General features: G+C 37.0%; 2 long non-coding RNA genes across 3 annotated transcripts in view; one reads left to right on the top strand and one right to left on the bottom strand.

Moving 5' to 3' along the window:
* LOC140614659 (uncharacterized) overlaps positions 1 to 22,746 on the top strand; it is a 273,756-nt gene that overhangs the window by 214,928 nt on the left and 36,082 nt on the right. The window lies entirely within an intron of this gene.
* On the bottom strand, positions 8,753 to 10,541 carry LOC140615381 (uncharacterized). The gene is made up of 2 exons (XR_012016053.1): positions 10,224 to 10,541; positions 8,753 to 9,503 (listed from the first exon to the last, which is right to left on the bottom strand). It is a non-coding gene; the product is annotated as an uncharacterized lncRNA (long non-coding RNA).

Raw genomic sequence — 22,746 nt, 5'->3', positions numbered from 1 at the left:
AAGAAGATTGAGGTTAAATGAATTATTTAAGGCCAAACAACCTAGTGAGTTGCATAGACAGCATTGAGTTCCAAAGTCCATGCTCTTATCCAATCCTACCTAAATTATAGATGACAGTGAGAGAAAAATATTTTTTAGAAAGACTTATTTACTTATTTGCTTACTTACTTAGTTACTTACTTGAGGGAGAGAGAGAGAGAAAAGGGGAGGCACAGAGGGAGAGGGAGAGAGTCTCAAGTAGACCTCACACTGAGCATGGAGCCTGACATGGGGCTTGATTTCATGACCCTGAGATCACAACCTGAGTCAAAACCAAGAGTTGGGTGCTTAACTGACTATACCACCCAGTACCCCAGAACAAAACTTTTAAAATATCATTGATGAAAGGTTTGACCTCAGTGGACATGTGTTACTTAATTTACTAGCCAAAAGGAATTATCCTGTAATAAGGCCATTAGAATTTTAGAAACTGCATTTTGGAGTATGTGCAAGCTGAGAATCTCAAGCAGGGAAGCTGCCTGTGGGTAAGAGGTGATCAGAAAATGTTGACGTCTGCAAGTGAAACATCCTACGCATCAGGCATTTCTTTGATCATTCAATTTGCAAAACCTGCCTGTATGCTCTGTTTCCATCTTCCTTTATAACCCAAGATGTTTTCTAACAAGTGTTTATTGTGAAATTCTCAAATACATATTGGGAAATAGGTTGCCTTTGATAAATGGTTGAGGTTTATTTGACTGAGACTGACTTTTTAAAATTATAGAACATTTCTATAGAGTTTTTTCTAAGCAGAGGGTTTCAAGCTGGTTCCTGCTGCCATACTGCTAGAAGCAGTAGGTTCTAAAGTCTAACTTTAATTCCAAATCTTCATGAAACCTCTGAGATTATCCCTTGAGTGTTTGATCGCTTTTTCTAGAGTATCATAGTAATTTTATTGTTTTGGTAACTTGCTCTTTTTTCGTTTTTTAATTAAAGCATAGTTGACACACAATGTTACGTTGGTTTCTGTTGTACAACATTGTGGTTTGACAACCCTATAGGTTATGCTACGCTCAGCATGAGTGTCGCTACCATCTGTCTGTGGCAACTCTTATTGGGCAGTTTCAGTCATAGATTTGACTTTGATACAACCTCCTTCCTTGAATAGGAGATTCTTGAGGACAAGAACCATATTCCGTTAATCTCTCTATTCACAGTACAAGGGAAGTGCTAAAAAATATTTAACTAAATTATTGAAAATGCCATCAAAATTGGCAATCACGAGGTCATTAGTGACAAAGAAACAATGGGGGGGTAGGCAATGAAAAGTAGAAGTTTGGCACTATAATTTATATTTTTAGAATGAGAATTTTCCCAGGACAGCTGTGGAGGGAATTAGCATTAGCACTGTATAGTGCTCTCACTATAATTGAAAATCTCTGCTTTTTGATTCACTCTGCCGCTTTGTTATTAGAAGCTTGTGCTACTTCATCATTTAGAGCAATTACATACCATTAAAGGTTTTGCCCTTTTAGTAGAACAAGTTATTTTCAATGTCTCAATAGTTTATCTTAAGCTCTCCATCAATACAGTCCGTGGGAGGGTGTCCCCTTATTCTGGGATTTATTTACCTCAAGGCTGGAACATTTTGTTCAACCAAGAATTTTTCTGGGCCTTTGTATCTCAATGTCTTTTTATTCTTATTTTACACTATTCAACATTCAGGACTCTTTTTTTTTTTTTTTTTCCCTTAGCCCATATGACCCTTGATCTCTGATTTCTCTCAATTCCCTTTGATTTTTGCTTGAAAACCTACAAAATCTTGGCCAGTTCTTTTCTTGCTATAGTCAGTCAAAAAGTAAGCAACATATACAAAACTTTCACTCTCCAAAAATTTCTCTAGAATCATGGCTCTCTGAGAACCTGTCATCTATATTCCATGTAAGCGAAAGTATCTGCTTTAACAAATATTTCCCCAAAGCATACTTTCTCCCATCTAACACTTTGTTCCTCATCACACACATATGAAACACTATAAAAAAAAGGCAAATACTTTAGCTCATTGTTAAAGTAGAATCCCATTTCAAAGTACTAAATTTTATGCTACTTACTGCAATGCTAGATAAGAATGATAAAATGCAAAATCACAGTGGCATTACACAGAAGATGATTATTTCTTATTCACATAAAGTCTAAAAATGAAAAAAATGGATGCCTCTGATTGGCAAGTGGCTATTCACTCTGTCCTAATTCATGAAACTGTATATTTTTCTACACCATGGCTCTGACATCAACACGAGTTTCAAAGGTATAGTGTTTTCTTGTATCAAGAGAAAAATGGAAAGAATGTGGAGGTCCATGTGTGAGTTCTTTATGAACCAGGCTTGGAAGTGCCTACATATTTCTGTTCACATACAGTTTGTTAGATCTCAGGGCAACTGGCTGGCTCAGTTCAATAGAGGTTACAACTCTTGATCTTGGGTTGTGAGTTCAAGCCCTAAGTTGTGTGTAGAGATTACTTAGAAATAAAAAAAAAAAATCTTTAAAAAAATTGGTTAGATCTCAGTTAGTCCCATTTATTATTAGGAAGGCTGAAAGAAGAAAGAATGGCATCTGGAGAATGCATAGTCACCTTTGTTATAGTAATACATAATTAAACTACTTATTTATGTGCTATTAAATAAATACATTACTTAATATTAAAATAGTGATTAATACTGAAACATTCACAGCAGATCCTTGGAGAAGGTGGTATTTAAGCTGTGACTTTAAAGGTAGGCATCGAGGAGTCTGGGTGGCTCAGTTGGTTAAGCGTCTGTCTTTGGCTCAGGTCATGTTTTCAGCATCCTGGGATGCAGCCCAGTGTCAGGCTCCCAGTTTAGGGAGAAGTCCGCTTCTCTATTTCCCTCTGCTCCTCCCCTCTGCTCATGCTCTCTCTCAACTAAATAAATAAAATCTTTAAAAAAATAAATAAAAATGAAAAAAAAAAAAAGTAGACACGAATGCAAGTAATGAGGAAGGTACAACCATAGTAGGGGTATGAGATAGGGCTGAAGGTAAGCTACTTTTCTCTACTGAGGGTAATATTATATTTCCCTGCCTGCCTCACAAAGTTATAGATAGGAGATCTTTGACCTATCACCTTGATGATTTGTCTTACAAGAAGGACAATATTTTTTAATTGTTTTTATTTAAGTCCGATTTGCCAACATATAGTAAGTATAACACTCAGTGCTCATCCTATCAAGTGCCCTCCTCAGTGCCCATCACCCAGTTATCCCAACCCCTCTTCCCTCCCTCTCCTTCTGCAACCCTTTGTTTCCCAGAGTTAGAAGTCTTCCATGGCTTATCTTCCTAATTTTTCACACTCAGTTCCCCTCCTTTCCCTTATAGTCCCCTTTCACTATTTCTTATATTCCCCTTATGAGTGAAACAATATGATGATTGTCAAGAAGGACAATATTATTTGGGAGTTTTGGCTATGTTTTCAGAGAGCAAAAAGAAGTATCCTAGTCTCTATGACCCAGCGTTCAAATAGTTTACAAGTATAAAGTAAGAAAAATGTGGTAAGGAATAATTATTGTATCAAAGTATTGGACAATTTTAGATAATGAAGCTTTGCTTTTGTCTTTAAAGAAGAATTTTGCCACCATATTAATCAATCAATATTGGAAGACAGATTATATCACACAAGTATATAAGCAAGTTCTCACTCTGTTTCTAATAGAAATCACCCTGTAGTCTTCATTGAAGAATAAAGCTTTGGGATCTTACTTACTTTCTGTTTTTGGCCATTTACAGGGATCTTTTTACTAGTACCATCTACTTCTGATAGCTTCACCTTGAGAGTAAGAGCTCATTCTTGTTAGTTCCTATTTACATTCTAGAAATTGGTCAGAATTTTACAACATCAAAGGGCACAGGAGAATGTCTGTTCTAATCTATTCATGTTATACACAAGGATAATTGAAAGCATGATTTCCTCAAGGTCATGTAGGCCATTCCTGGAATAGTTTCCAATTTTAGAACTCTTACCAGTATATGCTGTATTTTAAAAAATCACTTCTTTATCCAGTTTTGTTTTTTATGCCTGATTTTCTCATCACTCAAACGTTTCTAACTCAAAAGTAAACTGCCTTTGTTAGCCTGACAATGTCTTTTCTCTTTAAATTTGAAAGTGGACAGTTTTGATCCTAAGTAGTGTTATAATTCTAAAAGTTCAGGATTAATGACTGTCATTGTCAGGTGGTTGATGCAAAACTTCACTTTGTATGTAAATTTTGATAGAAGCTAGGTATTCAACGTTTCTTCCTGATGAATTTGTAAACTATTTGACTAACAGAAGTACTCTAAAACTCAGTGAAAAAACATCAATAATTTATTCTTACATATGAACCTGCAGGTCAGCTGGTTCTGCAGAGCGAGGCTGGCTCAGGATGTGCTTGGCTCAAAGCTGTGGGTCAGTTCTGTGTCTGATGTATATGTCTTACACTTAGACTAGCAGCTGACTGAAGCATGTTCTTTGAATAAAAGTCAGGAGAACATGACCAGCAGTACAAGCATATTTCCAGCCTCTGCTCCCATGTCTCTGTTAATATGATTTCATATCCTCAATCAATACCATATGTGTCCGTAGAACCCATGTAATGTGCTACATCCAAAGGCCCTCCTATCAGCATGAGCACTGGTTGTGAATTTAACAGTAAACGTAGGAAGACAGGAAGATGAGAAGGACATTAATCATAAGTAAATGAAGAGTGTTAGGTTTTCCTTTTGGGGATCAGATATTATAAACTTTAGTGACTATGACGGCCAGTCCTAAATTATAGAGGGAAAGGCTGAACATCAATAGACCTCATAGGTATAGTTCTGATGGCCGACAGGAAGAATGATTAAGGATCAATAATGTGACTGAAATGTGTGTATGTGCATGCATGTGTGTGTACATCTGTATGTTTGGATATATGTCTAGAAGACACATGCATATACTGTATGATACACCACACACATGAACACATGCACACACACAGATGAGGGATTGAAAGAATATACTCAAGTGTGTATATAACACTATATGTCTGAGTGGGTGAGATTTGGGAACTTCTTAGATTTTTTTTTTATTCAATCTATACTTGTATTTTCTGTAATGTAAATAGCTTTGTAATATGCAAAAGTTTTATTTAAATAAAAACTCATGACTAGTGGGTTGTTGATTCTCCGAACATGCAAATAGGTAGGTCTAGTAGACTGTATCTTCAAAAATGGATGGCCTAATGCCACTCACCTCACTCTCTTCTTACCATGTGACTTTGTCAGTCCTTCCATAAGACGATGATATCTGTGTTCCCTTCTGTTGAGTAGGGTAGATTTGTGATTATGGCACAGCTAGAGCTCTATTTCTTATTAAACTAAGATATTAAGCCATTAAAGTTATCACAGCTTCCCCTTGGTTCTTTTAGGATCCCCTTAAAATTTAGCCAGCATAGTAAGAGAAATCCTCAGATACATTGTAGAGATGCCCACATGAAGAGAGGGCAACAGCTTAAACTACTATATAAGCCATGTGACTGACCATTCTGAAAGTGGATACTTTATCCCTAGTGATCTGTTGTTTTTTGTTGTTGGTGGTGGTTTTTTTTTTTTTTTAATCTCATTCCCTCATTAATATTAAATTCTCAAATTCAACTCTTTAAAAAAAAAAATGGATCCCTTTATCCCAGATGTGTTACCCACTTGATGTCACAGAAATGGACTGAGATATGCCCAAATTGCAGACTTATGAACAAAATAAATTATTGTTATTTCAGGCACTCAGGTTTTGGATAGTTTGTTAGACACCAATAGATAATCCAAACAGTCAACATAATATGGTAATTAGCAGCTTAGATATTAGAGTAAAACAGATCTAGACATCAATTCTAGCTCAACCACTTACTATGGTGACCTTGGACACACTCTGGTTCTCAGGTGTCTTGTCTATAAAATGGGCATGATAATGGTATTTTCTCTTGTGGTAAACATAAGTAATACACATAAAATACAGAGTGGTGATTCAATAAATTATAATTGCTATTTTGTTACTTCTGCTCTTTCTAGTGTATCATGAAACACATGGAAGCTCAATAGTAGGACATTTATGCATTTGGCTGTGATAACATTAATTCCTACTATTAATCTACTCAGAAGGTTGGTCTCTAGAAAGAAACATCCTGCCTCAGGAATGGACATTATCTACTATAAAATTGGCCAAGCGATTGTTCTGGTGGGTCTCTTGAAGCTCTAGAGTCCTTACTTCTATATATTTTCCTAGTTGTATAAGACGAGAGTGACAATTCTCAAAGGAAAAAATGATTAAAACAGAAATAATGAATCTTCAAATGACGGTGAATCAGTGACCAAACAGAAAAGCTCCATAGGTAGAGATTGAAGAACTCACATCACAGTATTTCTTCTCCCCCCAATCCAATCCATGATAGTATTAATTCCCTGTTCCCAAACTCCCCATGGACACATACACATCAACAGCTACATAAAGACACTGTGATTAAAATGGCCAATTCTCACATATGTAATTTGAATCACTCCACAAGATGACACTCACACTGGGTGTTAGGTTTCCTTGTGAAGGAAATTGCAAGGTTTAATATGGTTGTAGAATAACAAGTAATATGATTTATGTTTTACAGCTTCAAGAGCTGACTTCAATGATTTTGTAACAGGCATGAAAAAGGCAAAATGCTGCACTGCCATTTGAACAAAGTCATCGCCAAGGCCTCATGGAAAATGCAGAGTAGGCAAAAAGGTTCCTATTTCGAATGAACTTGTGGAAATTTTACGTGTAAAAATAGTACCAAAATTGTAAAATGTATCACAGTGGATGTGTTAGAAAACATCCAGTAGCGTTCTTCCCCTTCCTACATTTCTACAATATTTCATATGCTGTGAGAACTTCACACACACACACACTCATTCACACCCTTATTATCAGAATTTTATTTTGTTCTTGTTATTATGTTTAAGAGTTTTCCAAAATAATCTCAAATCTTTTAAATCTATCTGGAACATTATCTGGAACAGGTACTAGGTAGTGAGTTCAATAGAAATATATTAGGCTGAACCACATAAAACTGTCATTACTTAGGCAAAAATAGCCAAATACTAATACTTCCATTGTGTTGATTACTAGATAACAATGTGGTTGGGGATAGAAATAAAGTGGGGAAGGGACATGTTATAGTTCTTAAATAACAAATAAGACCCAAATAGACTATTGGTGGACAAGTCCTTTGAGGGACCAGCACACCCTATTAGCACAAAGACTTTTTAGAATGAAACAAGAAAGTTGCCCATCACCTGGTGTTCCCAGTAACAGAGGCAAAAATTAACCATCCTTGCTAGGGAAGGATGTCCATATTCCAAGAGAGAAGATGACAAAATACTTATTAGTAGTTGCTTAAATTGCTGATCTACTTGTGATCCATCTCTGAGTACTTGATAGAACAGTGTCAAGTCACTGGACTCATATTCCTCACAAATAATATTTGTGTTTCCCTGACATTCAGTTCAGTAAAGAAGACAGTATAGTCTGTTGCCTTATTCCAATCAGGTTATCCACCACGATTTCCAAGGTATAAAATGTGCTTAAGCATGATGTAAGGCTAATCATCAAACCGCCAAATCAACAACAGAATCACAGAGAATGTATTGTATTAATTCCATGCATGAAATTAATTCCATTTCCAAGTGTAAATGATGACAAGCCTTAAATTCCAGCTCTGACAATGGCAGGCAATGAGGAAACCTGCCAGAATAAAAAATAATACTATGTTGATCGTATTGCCATATAGAATGGAAATAACAAGTGGTTTGGAGTCAGAAGAAACTCTGTATTTATGTATTTATATTTTATTTCTTCCACTTAGTATGTGACCACTGAAAGAACAAATCAGCAATAGAATATTTTAAAACCTAATTTAACATGGCTTTAGGCATGAATCCCCATGTTTTGATTTTTAGCTTTACCAATACAACTAATCTTGGGTTATAGAATGGACAAGGCACATTTATTTTTTCAAGTGCTTTTGCAAGCTATATGATGCATTTGTTCAGAAGATTGATTTTTCCCAAAACTTTCTCTGAATTTATGATATTGAGAAGCCTCCCGAGCGTATATTCCTGTTCATCTCAAAATAAAGCAAAAAAAAAAAAAAAAAAAAAAAGTTTGTTTTAAGCTAGATGCATTGAAGTTCCCATGGGGAAAATTAAAAATAAAATAAGCAGTGCAATTTGAGCTTCCTTTCTTACCTTATGAATAAATAATGCTATATTAGTTTGCTTTCAAATAAGAATCTATGACTACATAAGTGATATCATATTAGAAGGTATTTATGTTTATTCAGATAAACGGTGACATTTTTTAAAAGTAAGCTTTATGCCCAACATGGGGCTTGAACTCATGATGCTGAGATCAAGTTACATGCTCTACTGACTAAGCCAGCCAGGCACCCCCAGATAAACAGTGACTTGGAAGCAATTACCACAGTAAATTTAATAATGATTTTCAGAGGTTAAGTGGTCCATCAAATTAAAGAAATAAAAATCAACAAAATAAAATCTTATATACTCTGGGAAAATATGTTGAACCATCCTTGTTTCTAGGGATAAATTCCACTTGACCATTTTGTATGGTTCTTTCAATGTGCTGTTGAATTTACTTTGCTACTTTTTGTTGAGAATTTTTGCACCTATATTCATCAAGGATGGTGGCCTGTGGTTTTATTTTTTTTTTTAATTTTTTTAATAGGATCTTCATCTGGCTTTGGCATCTGAGTAATGCAGTCTTATAAAATAAGTTTATTAGTTTTCTTTCCTCTTCTGTTTTTGGGAGAGTTTGAGCAGAATTGGCATTCATTCCTTCTTTAAAAGTTTGACTGAATTCACCAGTGAAGTCGTCTGTTTCTCAGCTTTTTTTTGGTGAGTGGTTTTAATTACTGATTCAATGTCCTCACTTGTTATTGGTCTGTTCAGATTTTTTATTTCTTCCTGATTCTATCTGTGTAGGTTGTCTTTTCTAGGAGTTTCTCGGTTTCTTCTGGGTTGTCCAATGTGTTGGCGTGTGATTGTTCAGCCTTCTCATGATCCTTTGTATTTCCATTATATCAGTTGTATCCACTGTATGATGCTGCTTTTTAGCAGATGCACAGCTCCCGAGGCCTGGGCTGGCTGCCATTAAGGGTCCTGGTCTTGGAGTGGGATAGCAGGAGGGACTGATGCAGGAGACAACAGCAAAGATAAATAACTGCGGGGCAAAGACTAGTGAAATCTGCAGGGAGACTGGTTTCTTCTCTGGCGAAAGCTGCTGGGATTGTTTGCAGAGCAGATCACTGGGAACAGAGGTAGCTCCCACTGTGCAGCTGATACTAGTAGCACAGTTTTCTTTCTTATTCCTAGCAGAGACTAGGAACATCTGAGGTTTGTTGGTCTCTGAGCGGGGTGAAATTGAAGCAGGTCCTTGGTAGGGTGCTCTGAAAGAATGCAGAACCTGGTGCTCACCTGATTTCCCTTTTTTGGTGAGAACGACTCTTTCTAGCTGCTCAGGGATGAGGTAATGTAGGCAAGTGAACCTGTTTTTCTTTTCTTTCTTATGCAGTTATTCTCAAGTTTTTGTTCTCCTATGTTGCTGAAGTTCTTAAGTGTACTACACAGCTCTTCTAGAACTGTTCTTGTTTATAGGTTACTATTTAATTATTTATCATTGTGGGGGAATGGAGGCTGAGGTCTCCTATTCCACCATCTTGGTCACATTAGAGATTCACTTTTTATTCATTGTTTAATTTAAAAATATTTAGCGGATGTTAACATATGTATATAAAATGAAGCTTTAGTATAGGAATTACTTAATTTTAAGGTCCTGACTCAACTCATCTTTGACCCTTCCAGCCTTGAATAAAATAAGGATAAAGTAAAAGGAAACATGAAGGAGATGGAAAGAAAATAAAAGAGGAAAAAGGTAATAAAGGAAAGGAGCAAAAGGGGCAAGAAAAATACCTTGTATTTAGAAAAATGATTTGCATCAAAAGATAGACATGATTTCCAAGGCCACTTTTGTGCTCACTACGCATGTAATCCTTGGCCTCATCTGGATAAGGAGGATAATATCCACTTCTTTCTTATGTGGATTTAATGAGATCTTTACTACAAAGTATCTGGAACAAAATCAACTCTCAATACATGATAAATATTACCTGGTTATATATATCTTAGGAGTCAACTCTCTGCAGACATTTTTTATCCAAAATTCTTGATGATATTGTATGTAGGAGACTCAAGACCAAGACAATCAAGTTTGAGGAATGGTGAAATTAAGTGAATTCACTTAATTCAAATTAAGTGATTTTAGAAGATCAAAATAAGTCATCCACATTACAGAGATAGAATAACAAACTCTAACAGAGTCAGCAACAATGCAAATAAGAAAGAATCTACTAAAGGAAACAAAACAAAAGCAAGTAATGTCAAAACCAAGTAAAGTAAGGAAGACTTGAATACATAAGAATCTAAAAATTCATCATTCATTCCATTCTATATTGTTCAAGCTCTCATTCCATTAGAACTCTGTGTCTTACTTTGACTACCTTTGTTTAAGAGAATGAAGTCAGTGGTGACTGGGTGGCACAATTGGTTAAGAATTGAATTCTGTTTTGGCTCAGGTTGTGATGTCAGAGTTGTGAAATCGAGCCCCTTGTTTGGCACCATGCTCAGCCCAGAATCTGCTTAAGACTCTTTCCTTCTCCCTCTACCTCTATCCCCCTGCCCATAATAAATAAATAAATAAATAAATAAATAAATAAATAAATAAATAAATAAATAAAATTTAAAAAATAAAACAAAATAAAAATGAGGAGCACCTGAGTGGCTCAGTTGATTAAGCATCTAACTGTTGGTTTTGGCTCACATCATGAGATCAGGTCTTAGGGTCCCTGGCATGGGGTTCTAGGCTCAGCAGGGAGTCCTCTTAAATTTCTCTCTCCCTCTCCCATTGCCCTTCTCCACCCTGCTTGCATGCTCTCTCTCTAAAACAAATGAATGAAACTTTGAAAAAAAATTAAATTAAAAAATAAAAATTAAAGGATCAAGTGAAACTGGAAAAGCTTTAGGAATGAATGATAGCAATGGAAATAAAACAAAGAAATGGTAGAAATAATTTACATCATTTGACTTAGCAAATAGCATTTTGTGAAGTGATTTATAATTAGTACTCAAGATAATTAACTTCACTTTTTTTTTCTAAACATCAAAGTATTTATTTTTCAAGTCCATAAAAATAGAAATAAAAAAGAGGAAGAAAAGAAGAGGAGGAAAAAAGTCAAATTTAAAAAAGAATTTCAGTTAAAACTAAGAAAAATGAGATCTATAACCTAACATTGGAGGAAATGGCCTGAGGGTTTTGGTTTGGGATTTATTACTTTCATAGCCATTAGCATGTTTACAAAACAACTACTATTTGTCTTAGACTATTTATATAAATGCTTTTGAAAGGTGGGAAGCTGTAATAATGAATCTCTTATTTTATGCTTAATAATTTAATAAATCACCCAATCATCTCAAAGTCACTAATCATAGAAGAAACAAAGAATGTGTGCTGAGTATAAAGAGTTTTGTGGTACAATAGCTATGAAACTAGAGGAGAAATTGAAATTCTAATTAATATGATTATGTGCAACTGCCAAACACTGATAATTGCTAATATTTTTTGAGTACCTATCCCTGTTGAAGATTATGGTAAGCCCTTTAATGCATGTTTTTAATTCATTCCTCACAAAAACTTTGAGTCAGCCTGTTATTAATATTGCCATTTTACAAGTGTAAAAGAGTTTTAAAGAAGGGCATACAGACAATAAATATGACGGCTGGGATGTAGTCCCAAGTCCAAGCCCAGAGCCAAGGTCTTAACATTAAATCACACTGCTGCAGCCTAAGCTAGAGGTACTGGCTTTGATATCCCTTTAAGGCCAAGACTAATGTAAGAGAAGAATGGCTGTTTGCAACATGAAACAGAGCTGAATATAATCTTCCTCCTTTTAAAATAATCAGGCCTAGGAGGAGAGAAGATGGCAGAGGAATAGGGGCACCCTAAAGTCATCTGGTCCCTGGAGTTCAGCTAGATAATTATCAAATGTTTCTGAACACCTGCAAAATCGATCAGAGATCTGAGAAAAGAAATGCTACAATTCTCTAAATAGAACTGCCTTTTTCAGAAGGTAGGAGGTGTGGAGACTTGAATCAGGGGCTACATATTGGAGGACACCAGGAGGGGAGGGAGCCTGCCTGAGGAGGCTACCACAAAGTATTAGCAGCAGCAGAATGCAAAACTGGAACTTTTTGAAGTTGGCTACGGTGGAGGACATCCCTGACTTAAAGGTGCTCAGGTGTCAAAGCAGGAGAAAATACCAAGTGGAACAGCAAGGTCTCAGGATCCCTGGGGTCACAGGAAGAACAGGGGTGCCTGGGTGCAGCAGAGTTCCCAGTCATTGAAGTGGGAAAGCCAGATGAAAACTGAGTTTAGCACCGGTTTTCTGCTCTGTGTTGCTGTAAACTGTGAAGGGCTGCATGGTTTTGTGACCACTCTCTGGGCAGAGACCCAGAAAAGGTAGAAGCATGGTGACACCCGCCTCCCTCTCCCAGGAGGGACAGTCCTAGAGCAGCAGAGTACACATTCCTCATGAGTGCTCATGGAATGTTTTCCAGAATAGATCACATATGGGGTCACAAGTCAGGTCTCAACAGGTACAAAAAGATTGAGAATATTCCATGCAGGTTTTTTGACCACGATGTTTTAAAACTTGAAGTCAACTACAAGAAAAAGTTTGGAAGGATAACAAATAAATAAAGGTTAAAGAGCATCCTACTAAAGAATGAATGGATCAACCAGGAAATTACGAAGAATTAAAAAAAAAACAACATGGAAATTAAACATGACAGTTCAGAACCATTGCAATGCAGCACATGTGGTCCTAAGAGGAAAGTCTGTAGCCATACAAACCTTTCTCAAGAAATAAGAAAGTTCTCAAGTACATAGCCAAACATTGTACCTAAAGAAGCTGGGAAAAGAACAGAAAATAAAGCCTAAACCCAGCAGGAGGAGATAAATTATAAAAATTGAGCAAAAACCAATGAAATAGAAACCAAAAAAACAGTAGAACAAATCAACAAAACTTGGAGCTGGTTCTTTGAAAGAATTAAAAAGATTGACAAACCCCTAGCCAGACTTATCAAAAAGAAAAGAGAAAAGACCCAAATAGGTAAAATCATGAAAGAAATAGGAGAGATCACAACCAACATAGAAGAAATACAATTATAAGAACATATTATGAGCAACTATATGCCAACAAATCTGGAAGAAAACAGGAAGAAACAGAAAACCTGAAAAGATCCATAACCTGTAAAGAAATTAAAGCAATCATCAAAAATCTTGCAACAAACAAAGAGTCCAGGGCTGGATGGGTCCCAGGGGAATTCTTTCAAAGAAGAATTCTTAAAGAAGAAATTATACCGTTCATCTGAAGCTGTTTCAAAAAAGAGAAATGGAAGGAAAACTTCCAGACTCTTCCCATGAGGCCAGAATTACCTTGATCCCAAAACCAGACAAAGACCCCACCAAAAAGGAGAATTACAGATCAATATCTCTGGTGAACATGGGTGCAAAAATTCCAAGATATTATCTAATAGGATTCAACAGTACATTACAAGGATTATTCACCAAGACCAAGTGGGATTTATTCCTGGGCTGCAAAAGTGGTTTAATATCTGTAAATCAATCAATGTGATACAACATATTCATAAAAGAAAGGACAAGAGCTGTACAATCCTTTCAATAATTGTGGAAAAAGCAATTGACAAAATACAGCATCCTCTCTTGATAAAAACTCTCCAGTGTAGGGCTAGAAGGAACATATCTCAATATCATAAAAACCATCTATGAAAAACCCACAGCAAAGATCATCCTCAACTGGGAAGAATTGAGAACTTTTCCCCTACGGTCAGAAACACGACAGGGATGCCCACTCTCACCACTGTTGTACAACATAGTACTAGGAGTCCTGGCCTCAGCAATCAGACAACAAAAAGAAATAAAAAGCATTCAAATTGGGGCAAAGGAGAAGTCAAACTCTCACTCTTCACAGATGACCTGATACTCTATGTAGAAAACCCAAAACACTCCATCAAAAAAAAAAAAAAATTGCTAGAACTGATACAGGAATTCAGCAAAGTCACAGGATATAAAATCAAGGCACAGGAGTCTGTCACATTATTATACACTAACAATGAAGCAGAAGAAAGAGCAACCAAGGAATTGATCCCATTTACAATTGTACCAAAACTCATAAGATACATAGAAATAAACCTAACCAAAGAAGTAAAGGATTTTTGTACCCTGAAAACTAGAGGACGCTTATGAAAGAAATTGAGGAAGGCACAAAAAAAAAAAAAAAAAGAAAGAAAGAAAAACATTCCATTTTCATGGATTGGAAGAACAAATATGTTAAACTGTCTATACTAGCCAAAGTAATTTCCACATTCAATACAATCCCTATCAAAACACCACCAGCATTCTTCACAGAGATGGAAACCAGAAAAGACCCTGACTTTAGCCAAAGTAATGTAAAAGCTGGAGGCATCTGCATGCCGGATTTCAAACTGTACTACAAAGCTGTGATCATCAAGACAGTGTGGTTCTGGCACAAAAACAGACACGTAGAACCATGGAACAGAATAGAGAACCCAGAAATGGGCCCTCAACTCTATGGTCAACTCATCTTGGACAAAGCAAGAAAGAAAATCCACTGGAAAAATGACAATCTCTTCAACAAATGGTGTCGGGAAAATTGGACAGCCACGTGCAGAAGAACGAAACTTCTGGAGGAGATGTGGTTTGGGGGGATGCGGACACTGGGTGATGGGCATTAAGGAGAGCATGTGATGTGATGAGCACTGGGTGATGTATGCAACTGACGAACCACTACATTCTACCCCTGAAACAACTTTTTTAAAAAATGGAAAACAAAACAGAACAGAACAAAAAGACAAAACAGGCCTTTTCCTCAGGAACCTCCTGCTCTGAGATGACAAACTTAGAAATAATTGAGGATTTTACTGATTTCATTTTCACCCACCTATCTTATGATGGTGCTCTTTGTTGCTTACAAATTAATTGGAACCGCAACAACAAATAGAAGAGTCTGTGGCTTATGCATTCATCAAAATTTAAAAACTGGGTCTGGTAGCTAAGCCTAAACATCCTCAAATTCAGTTACCTCCATGTAGTGAAGTTGAAATTTTTCCACAAAAAGAAAAAAGAACCTATTCTTTTATTTATAGAAAGGGGAAAAAATCATTGTATATATTATCAATGTTGAAAAGCAGCATTTTTTTTTTAAATCTTAATATAGGGGGGAGTTGTGTGGGTGTGTGTGTGAGAGAGATCTCTTTACTTTTTAGTTTTTTGTGTTTCTTTTTTTCTAAGTTTTTATTTAAATTCCAGTTAGCATACTGTGTAGAATTTAGTGATTCGGTACTCCCACACAACACTGGGTGCTCCGCAAAAGCAGTGCTCTCCTTAATCCCCATCACCTATTGCACCCTTCCCTCCACCCACTTCTTTGGTAACCACCACTTTGTTCTCTATGGTGGAGTCTGTTTCTTGTTTTCCCTGTTTCTCCCCCCTGTGTTCATTTGCTTCATTTCTTAAATGCCACATATGAGTCAAATCATATGATATTTGTCTTTCTCCGACTCGTTTCGCCCAGCATTATACTCTCTTGTTCCATCCACATGATTGCAAATGGCAATATTTCATTCTTTTGATGGCTGAGTAATATTCCAGTATATCCATTCATCAGTCGATGGACCCTTGGGCTCTTTCCACATCGTGGCTCTTGTTAATATTGCTGTTATAAACATCAGCGTGCATGTATCTTTTCGAATCAGTATTTTGTATTCCTTTGGGTAAATTATTAGTAGTGCACTTGCTGGACTATTGGATAGCTCTTTTTTTAACTTTTTGAGGGAACCTCCATACTGTTTTCCAGAGTGGCTGCACCAGTTTGCATTAAGTGGAGGTTTTTGTTTTAGATTGATTGATTGATTGATTGATTGATTGATTTATGAGAGATAGAAAGAGAGAGAGCAGGAGCAGAAGGGACAGGGAGAAATAGGTTCCCCACTGAGCAGGGAACCCAACCTGGCATTCGATCCCAGGACCCCAGGCCCATGACCTGAGCTGAAGGCAGACACTTAACTGACTAAGCCACCAAGGTGCCCGGGACTTATTTTTTTTTTTAACTGAATTATTAAATGTCATCCATCAAGTCTAAATCTGAATGGTCGGACACACAGGCTATTCTCATCTGAGATCCCTGGCCCACATCATATGTCAAGCTGCTTCACAGTTCCATGCTGAATGTTTTATTTTTATTTTTTTTTCATGGCAACACTTTCATATTCGGAGCATATTTTCCCACGTGGCAATGAACTGTGAAGAGAAAATGGACTTTTTATAGTTTGTTCATTGCCAAATTTGGAACCAGAGTTCTTCCTTTCCATGCCACATAGACAGTTATATGTTTCCTTAAAAAGTAAAAAAAGAACCCCACTGTTAGCAAAGGCAAACCAAGGCTCCAATGAGTTTTCGGATCACATAATTGCTATTTTTTATGAGACCACCTGAAATTTACTCTTAGCAAGTTTCCAGTATCTAATACAGTAGGATTAACTGTAATCATTGTGCAATACATTAGATCTCTAGACTTATCCATCAATACTAATAATGACTTAAACTGTAATAACAAAGAAAAATAAAAATGTTAAAATAATTATTTGAAAAAGATATTCTATTACATGACAGTTTCTTTTCATGTCTAAAAATTGCTAGAGGTTCTATTTAAATCAAGAAATCAAAATGAACTGATGTGGTTGGAACATCTCTTATTGCTTCTCTATCATGGCCTTCAGGATCCGTGGTGGCTCTCCCATGTTTCATCCCAGGGCGATTTTATGTCACATAGGAACACACATTCCCTTTATCCAATGGTACAAATTCACACAGACTTTTCCACTTACTACTCCTGTCCTCTCTCACAAAATAAATGTTGTGACTTATATCGGGATAATAGTCCTGTAAATGGACTCTTAGATGTAATTTGGAAGAAACAGAAGCACATCATTCTGACAAGAACCCTGGGGATTTTATAGATAAGTGGGTTCAATCTTCAGAACTCAGTGAAATCAGTAGAAGTCACAGAAGCTGAGTAGTTTCTGTGCTATTGGGAGTTTTGGTTTTTGTATTTTTAAGGAAAAAATTCATCATCTAAGTAAATATTGAATGTTTAACTATTTTAACCATCACAATAGAAATGCAAAATCTAGAAATCTCTTTCTGTGTTAAAAGACTTTTCAAAATTCTGAAAATTATGTTAAGAATCACTGCCACAAATGGAATCACATGAGCTTACGCTGATCCCATACCCTTAATCAAAGAAGGGCACCATCTACATCTTCTAATCTAGAGTCCAGTAAGCAAAGTGCAGGGATGCAGGGATGAGTGCTCTAATTGGAGTGGATGTGGCTCCACTTGTTTCCCATTCTAATGGCCTACATTCTACATTTCTAGAAACTCTAACACTAACATTTGGATGCGCAGCCTTCATGCTCTGCTCATTGTTCTGTACTATTAATAGTCACAGTATAGAGGCCGATCTTTTGAAATGACAATTTGAATTTTAACAAAGTCTGGAAATTTGTCAGTATGTACACAAGGGAAGATCATTTTGAAATTTTGAGAGGAAAACGTGTTAAACATCTTATTCAAGTATAGAATGATACTCTTCTGTTTTCTGCTGCCAATAAACAACGAAAAAGTCAGCTACTAATACACTACTAAATTTTAAAATGTCTTTTTTGAGGGCACCTGGGTGGCGCAGTAAGTTGAGCAGCCGACCAAGAGTCAGCTGCAATTTCAGCTCATGTCGTGATCTCAAAGTCCTGAGATCCAGCTCCACATTGGACTCTACACTCAGCACAGAGTCTGCTTCAGATTCTCCCTCTGCCCTTCTCCTTTGTGGTTTATTTCTCTCTCTCACAAATAAATAAATAAATCTTAAAAAATAAATTAATAAATAAAAAATCTTTATTTTGATACAGCTTGCATGCTAATGTTTTCAAATGATATGTATTAACATTTATGAGTGTGCACAAGCTTTTTTTTTCAGTGTCAATGTTCACTTTTTATTACTTGGAAGCAATGTGAAATGAGAATAATAACATCTATTATTACCGTCAGAAAATTCCAGGATATGCTTGCTATGTTTTCTCCTGAATCTAAATTTAATTTAGATGTTTTATCAATGTATTCCCTATGTCAGGTATTTTATTGCGACCTAACATTTTTAATTTTCATTGAGGTACAGAGAAATATTTTATGTAACATTATTTATAAAAATATCAGTAGATCTACTGTAGAAGACCTAGACTTAATGCCTACCACTAATAGGTTGTGCCTTTCTACTTTTGTGAACTCCAAGGTCCCAGAAAGTTCCAAAACTCAATGATTAAAGTTTGATGGAAAAACCCATGTAAACGTATATATCACCATACTATATATATGTAGTAAGTACATATAGTATATTATAGATTTTTTTCAACGTCAGATTGGCATCCAACAAAAGCCAGTGAGAGAATCAAAGTCCTGCAGACCTCAGAGTACCATTCCAGGTATGTACAGTTTAAATAGCAAGTTATTAAATAATTAAATAATTTTCTAAATTTACATATAAAATTGGTCAAATATATATGCATGCCAGAGGCGTCTGCTTAAAAATTTATACTATAGGCAATACTTGTCAGATCCTTAAAAATTGCAAATAGTCAGTAAACAAATATTTATCAGAATCTTGCTATGTGAAGGATGTTTCTACAGCTGGAGATACGTTGATGATGAAAATCAATATCCTTATCTCCAAAGAGGAAAAACACAAGAACTAAATAAGGTAATGCATAAGATGAGCTCAACTACTGATGAATACTGAAAATAAAATAATGTGGAAAGCAGTACTGGCAGGCATCCTTTGAGGGGGTCCCCTTGGAAATGAGAACTGAACAATGTGGAGGCATCCATGCAGTCATTTGGAGGAAGGGCTTTCTAAGTCTGAGAAACATCAAGGGCAGAGGGACTGACTGGGAATAGACTTCACCTGTTTGACTATAAAAAAGCCATTATGGGGGACACCTGGGTGGCTCAGTAGTTGAGCATCTGCCTTGGGCTCAGGTCATGATCCCAGGGTCCTGGGATCAAGTCCTGCATCGGGCTCCCTGCATGGAGTCTGCTTCTCCCTCTGCCTGTGTGTCTGCCTCTCTCTATGTGTCTCTCATGAATGAATAAATAAAATATATTTTTTTAAAAAGCCAGTCTGGGTGACCATATTGACAAACAGCAAGTGGAGGGAGAAGCAGTCAGGGAGAGGCAGAGGCAGACAATGCAGGTCTTCTGAGACCACTGATAGCAGGTTGGTGTTGATTCCTGTGGCCAAAGGAAGCCATTCGAGTTGGAGCAAAGCAACACCATCATCTCATTGACATTGGTGTCTGAGTGTAAGGTGGATATAGCTGGGCGAAAGAGGAAGCAGAGGAACTGCACAGGACATTGCTTCCTGACTGGAGGTGAGACATAATGGCAGGCTGGTCCAGACTTAAACGGTGGAGATGGGCATAAGTCAGCGGTCCTCTCTTAGCCACAGTTGCACTGTCTGTGGTTTCCATGACTCCCAGTCAACTGTGGTCCCCATTCTGTTGATCATCAGAGGGTCAGTAGCCACCTTGCACTAGGTCACAGGCCTATACCGTCCACCACACTTTATCTCATCCTGTAGGTATTTTATCATCTTACATTATCACAAGAGGAAGAAGGGTGAATACAGTACAGTAAGGTATTTTGAGAGGAAGAGAGAGACCACATTCACATAACTTTTATATTGATATCATTGTTCTCTTATTAGCTATTGTTATGAAACTCTGATGCTGCCCAAATGAAAAATTAAATTTTGCCATGTACGTACGTATAGGAAAAAAGATGGTATATGTAGGGTCCACTATTTGCAGCCCCAGGCATCCTCTGAGGGCCCTATAATGTAGCCCCCGTGGATAAGGAGGGACTCCTGGGGTCAGACTCAGGAAGTACATTTTAGAGGTAGAGCTGATGGAGCATGGAGCTGGATTGCAGCTGAGATGAAAGGGGAAGAATCAAGGATGAGCTCTAGGTGTCAGTCTGAATGGCTACAGAGATTGCAGAGCCATTTACTAAGATGGAGAAGGCTGGGATTTAAATGGAAACAAATGGTTCTGTGGCAACCACATTCAGTTGGAGACGCGTAGGACGAGTGTATCTAAGGGTCCGGGGTAGAATTAGACATTAGAGAGTCTTGGTATACTCTCTGTCTCTGTGACCCCATGTATCTTTATTTATGTATATGTTGTTTGCTACTTCAGCCATGTGCACCCCCAACTTGACCCAGTGACACACCAAACACAGCGTTCTTGAGCTCAATATTATGTATTTTTCTCACTAAAGTTTCAAAACCAAAACCAATGGATGACTGGGTGGCTCAGTGGTTGAGCATCTGCCTTTGGCTCAGGCCCTGATCCCAGGGTCCCAGGATCAAGTTCTGCATCGGGCTCCCTGCATGGAGCCTGCTTCTCTCTCTGCCTCTCTCTGTGTTTCTCATGAATAAATAAATAATTCTTAAAAAAAAAAAAACAACAACAGTAAAACCAAACCACACCAAACAATAGGTATCCCCCGCCCCCCATCACTGCCCTTTCCCTAACACTGAGGTCTCCAAATTAAATGGCATATTAGGATTTTGCCAAGATTCTTGAAGAAATGGATATTTTCTTTATAGTAAAAGCTACAGTCCCTAAAATATAAACATGTGCAAATCTGTAAGAAACACAAGGTAGCTTTCATTCATAGGTAAATAAGAAATGAACATTGATTATTCAATTTAAGAGAATATTATTTGGGGAAGAGACTAAAAGAAATAGAAGAAACTGTTTCTGCCAGATACTAGCCCTGGTATTTCAGTACCAGTAACAAGGTACTTTGTAGCAAAGAACAAACTCCTGGAGTGACTGGGTGGCTCAGTGGGTGGGTTAAGCATCTGACTTCAGGGTGGTGAGATCAAGCGCTGCATTGGGCTCCATGCTCAATGGAGAGTCTCCTTGACATTCTCCCTTCCTCCCCGGCCCCTACACCAGCTCATGCTCTCAATCTCTCTCTCTCTCAAATAAATACATAATAAATCTTAAACAAAACAGTAAACTCCTGGTTTAGTTAACCAGTTACAGCTACCAGAAAAATGGAACCGACTGGAAGTGGGTAATGGTTTCCATCGTGCCCAGCCTTCTGGCTCAGAGAATGCACGTTTGCTACTCTTCAGGAAGGCGTTTTGCTGGAGAAGTCACCTTAAGAGGTAATATTAGCCTTCTTTTTCAAGATTATTTCACACATTCCTTTGTCACTTCAGATAGAATGCAAGTATTTTTTTGTGGTGGTCATTTGGTTTCACTTTGTTTTTAAATATTTTTATTTATTTGAGAGAGAGAGAGAGAGAGAGAGAGAGAGAGAGAGAGAGAGGGCATGAGTGGGCAGGAGGAAAGGAGGGAGAAGCAGAGTCCCCACCAAGCAGGGAGCCTGACTAAGGGCTCAATCCCAGGACCCTGAGATCACCCAGGGTCCTGGGTGCTTAACCAACTGAGCCACCCAGGTGCTCCTGATTTCATTTTTTTTTTTTTTTTAATATAAGTCCTAACTTCAGTGTCAATGAAAACAAATCCTTCCACGTAGAGTTATCTACTTTGTGCTCACAAGCAGTGCGCCTAGATCTCATATGCCACTGGCTTTACTCTGAAGGAAAAATGAGGAAAACTTTTAAAAACTTGGGTATTTGCTCATTAAAGTCTAAATTCTGCACTGCAGCTGTTTACTGCTGCATGCCAGGCATATTTTATTTTAATAAATATCTTCGGGAGGGAATTCATAAAATCAAACAATGTCATGCCACACACCTATTTAAATCCTAAAGCAAAATTGAGGGAGAAAAAGATCATTGCACTAAAAGTTGAGATGACTCCATGGTTTTCTAGGTCCTGTATTAAACAGCTTTGTGACCTGGAGCATGTGATTCATCTTTCCTAGGCTTTCTTTTCTTTTTTCTTTCAGTAAACAAAACAGGATGTTTTTGCTTATGTTATACTCAACTTCCAAAATGCCCCAATTTTAACATAGTTAGGTATATGTTTATATATAATATATGGAAGAGTTAAAAGTACATAGTAAATATTTAATACAAGTGTAAAAACCCAATTCAAGTTTACCATTTTGCTTAATCTACCATGATTCACCAGTTTAAGTTTCATTCTGTGTGTTTTATGTTTCATGTTTCATATAATGCACTTAACCAACACACAAGTGTCTCTCAAAAGTGTTTCAGAAAAAGTTATTTATTTTTTCTTAGAAAAAAGTTATTTTGAGTTCTCTCAACATTATTCTCTATCTCCTTCCACTTTGCATTAGTAAACAAAGAAAATTGTTTTCCTCTGCCACTGAAATTAGAATTTGGCGACCAACATAAATATGTGCAACGTCAGTCATGCTCTCAAAATCAAAACTATGGCAAGAACTCGAAATAATGATTAGAGGCATGAACTGATACCCGA

This window comes from Canis lupus, chromosome 23, assembly GCF_048164855.1.
Source record: "Canis lupus baileyi chromosome 23, mCanLup2.hap1, whole genome shotgun sequence".
Lineage (NCBI taxonomy): Eukaryota > Metazoa > Chordata > Mammalia > Carnivora > Canidae > Canis > Canis lupus.
Note: the sequence above shows the minus strand (reverse complement) of the source record. Positions and strands in the feature narration are given on the sequence as shown.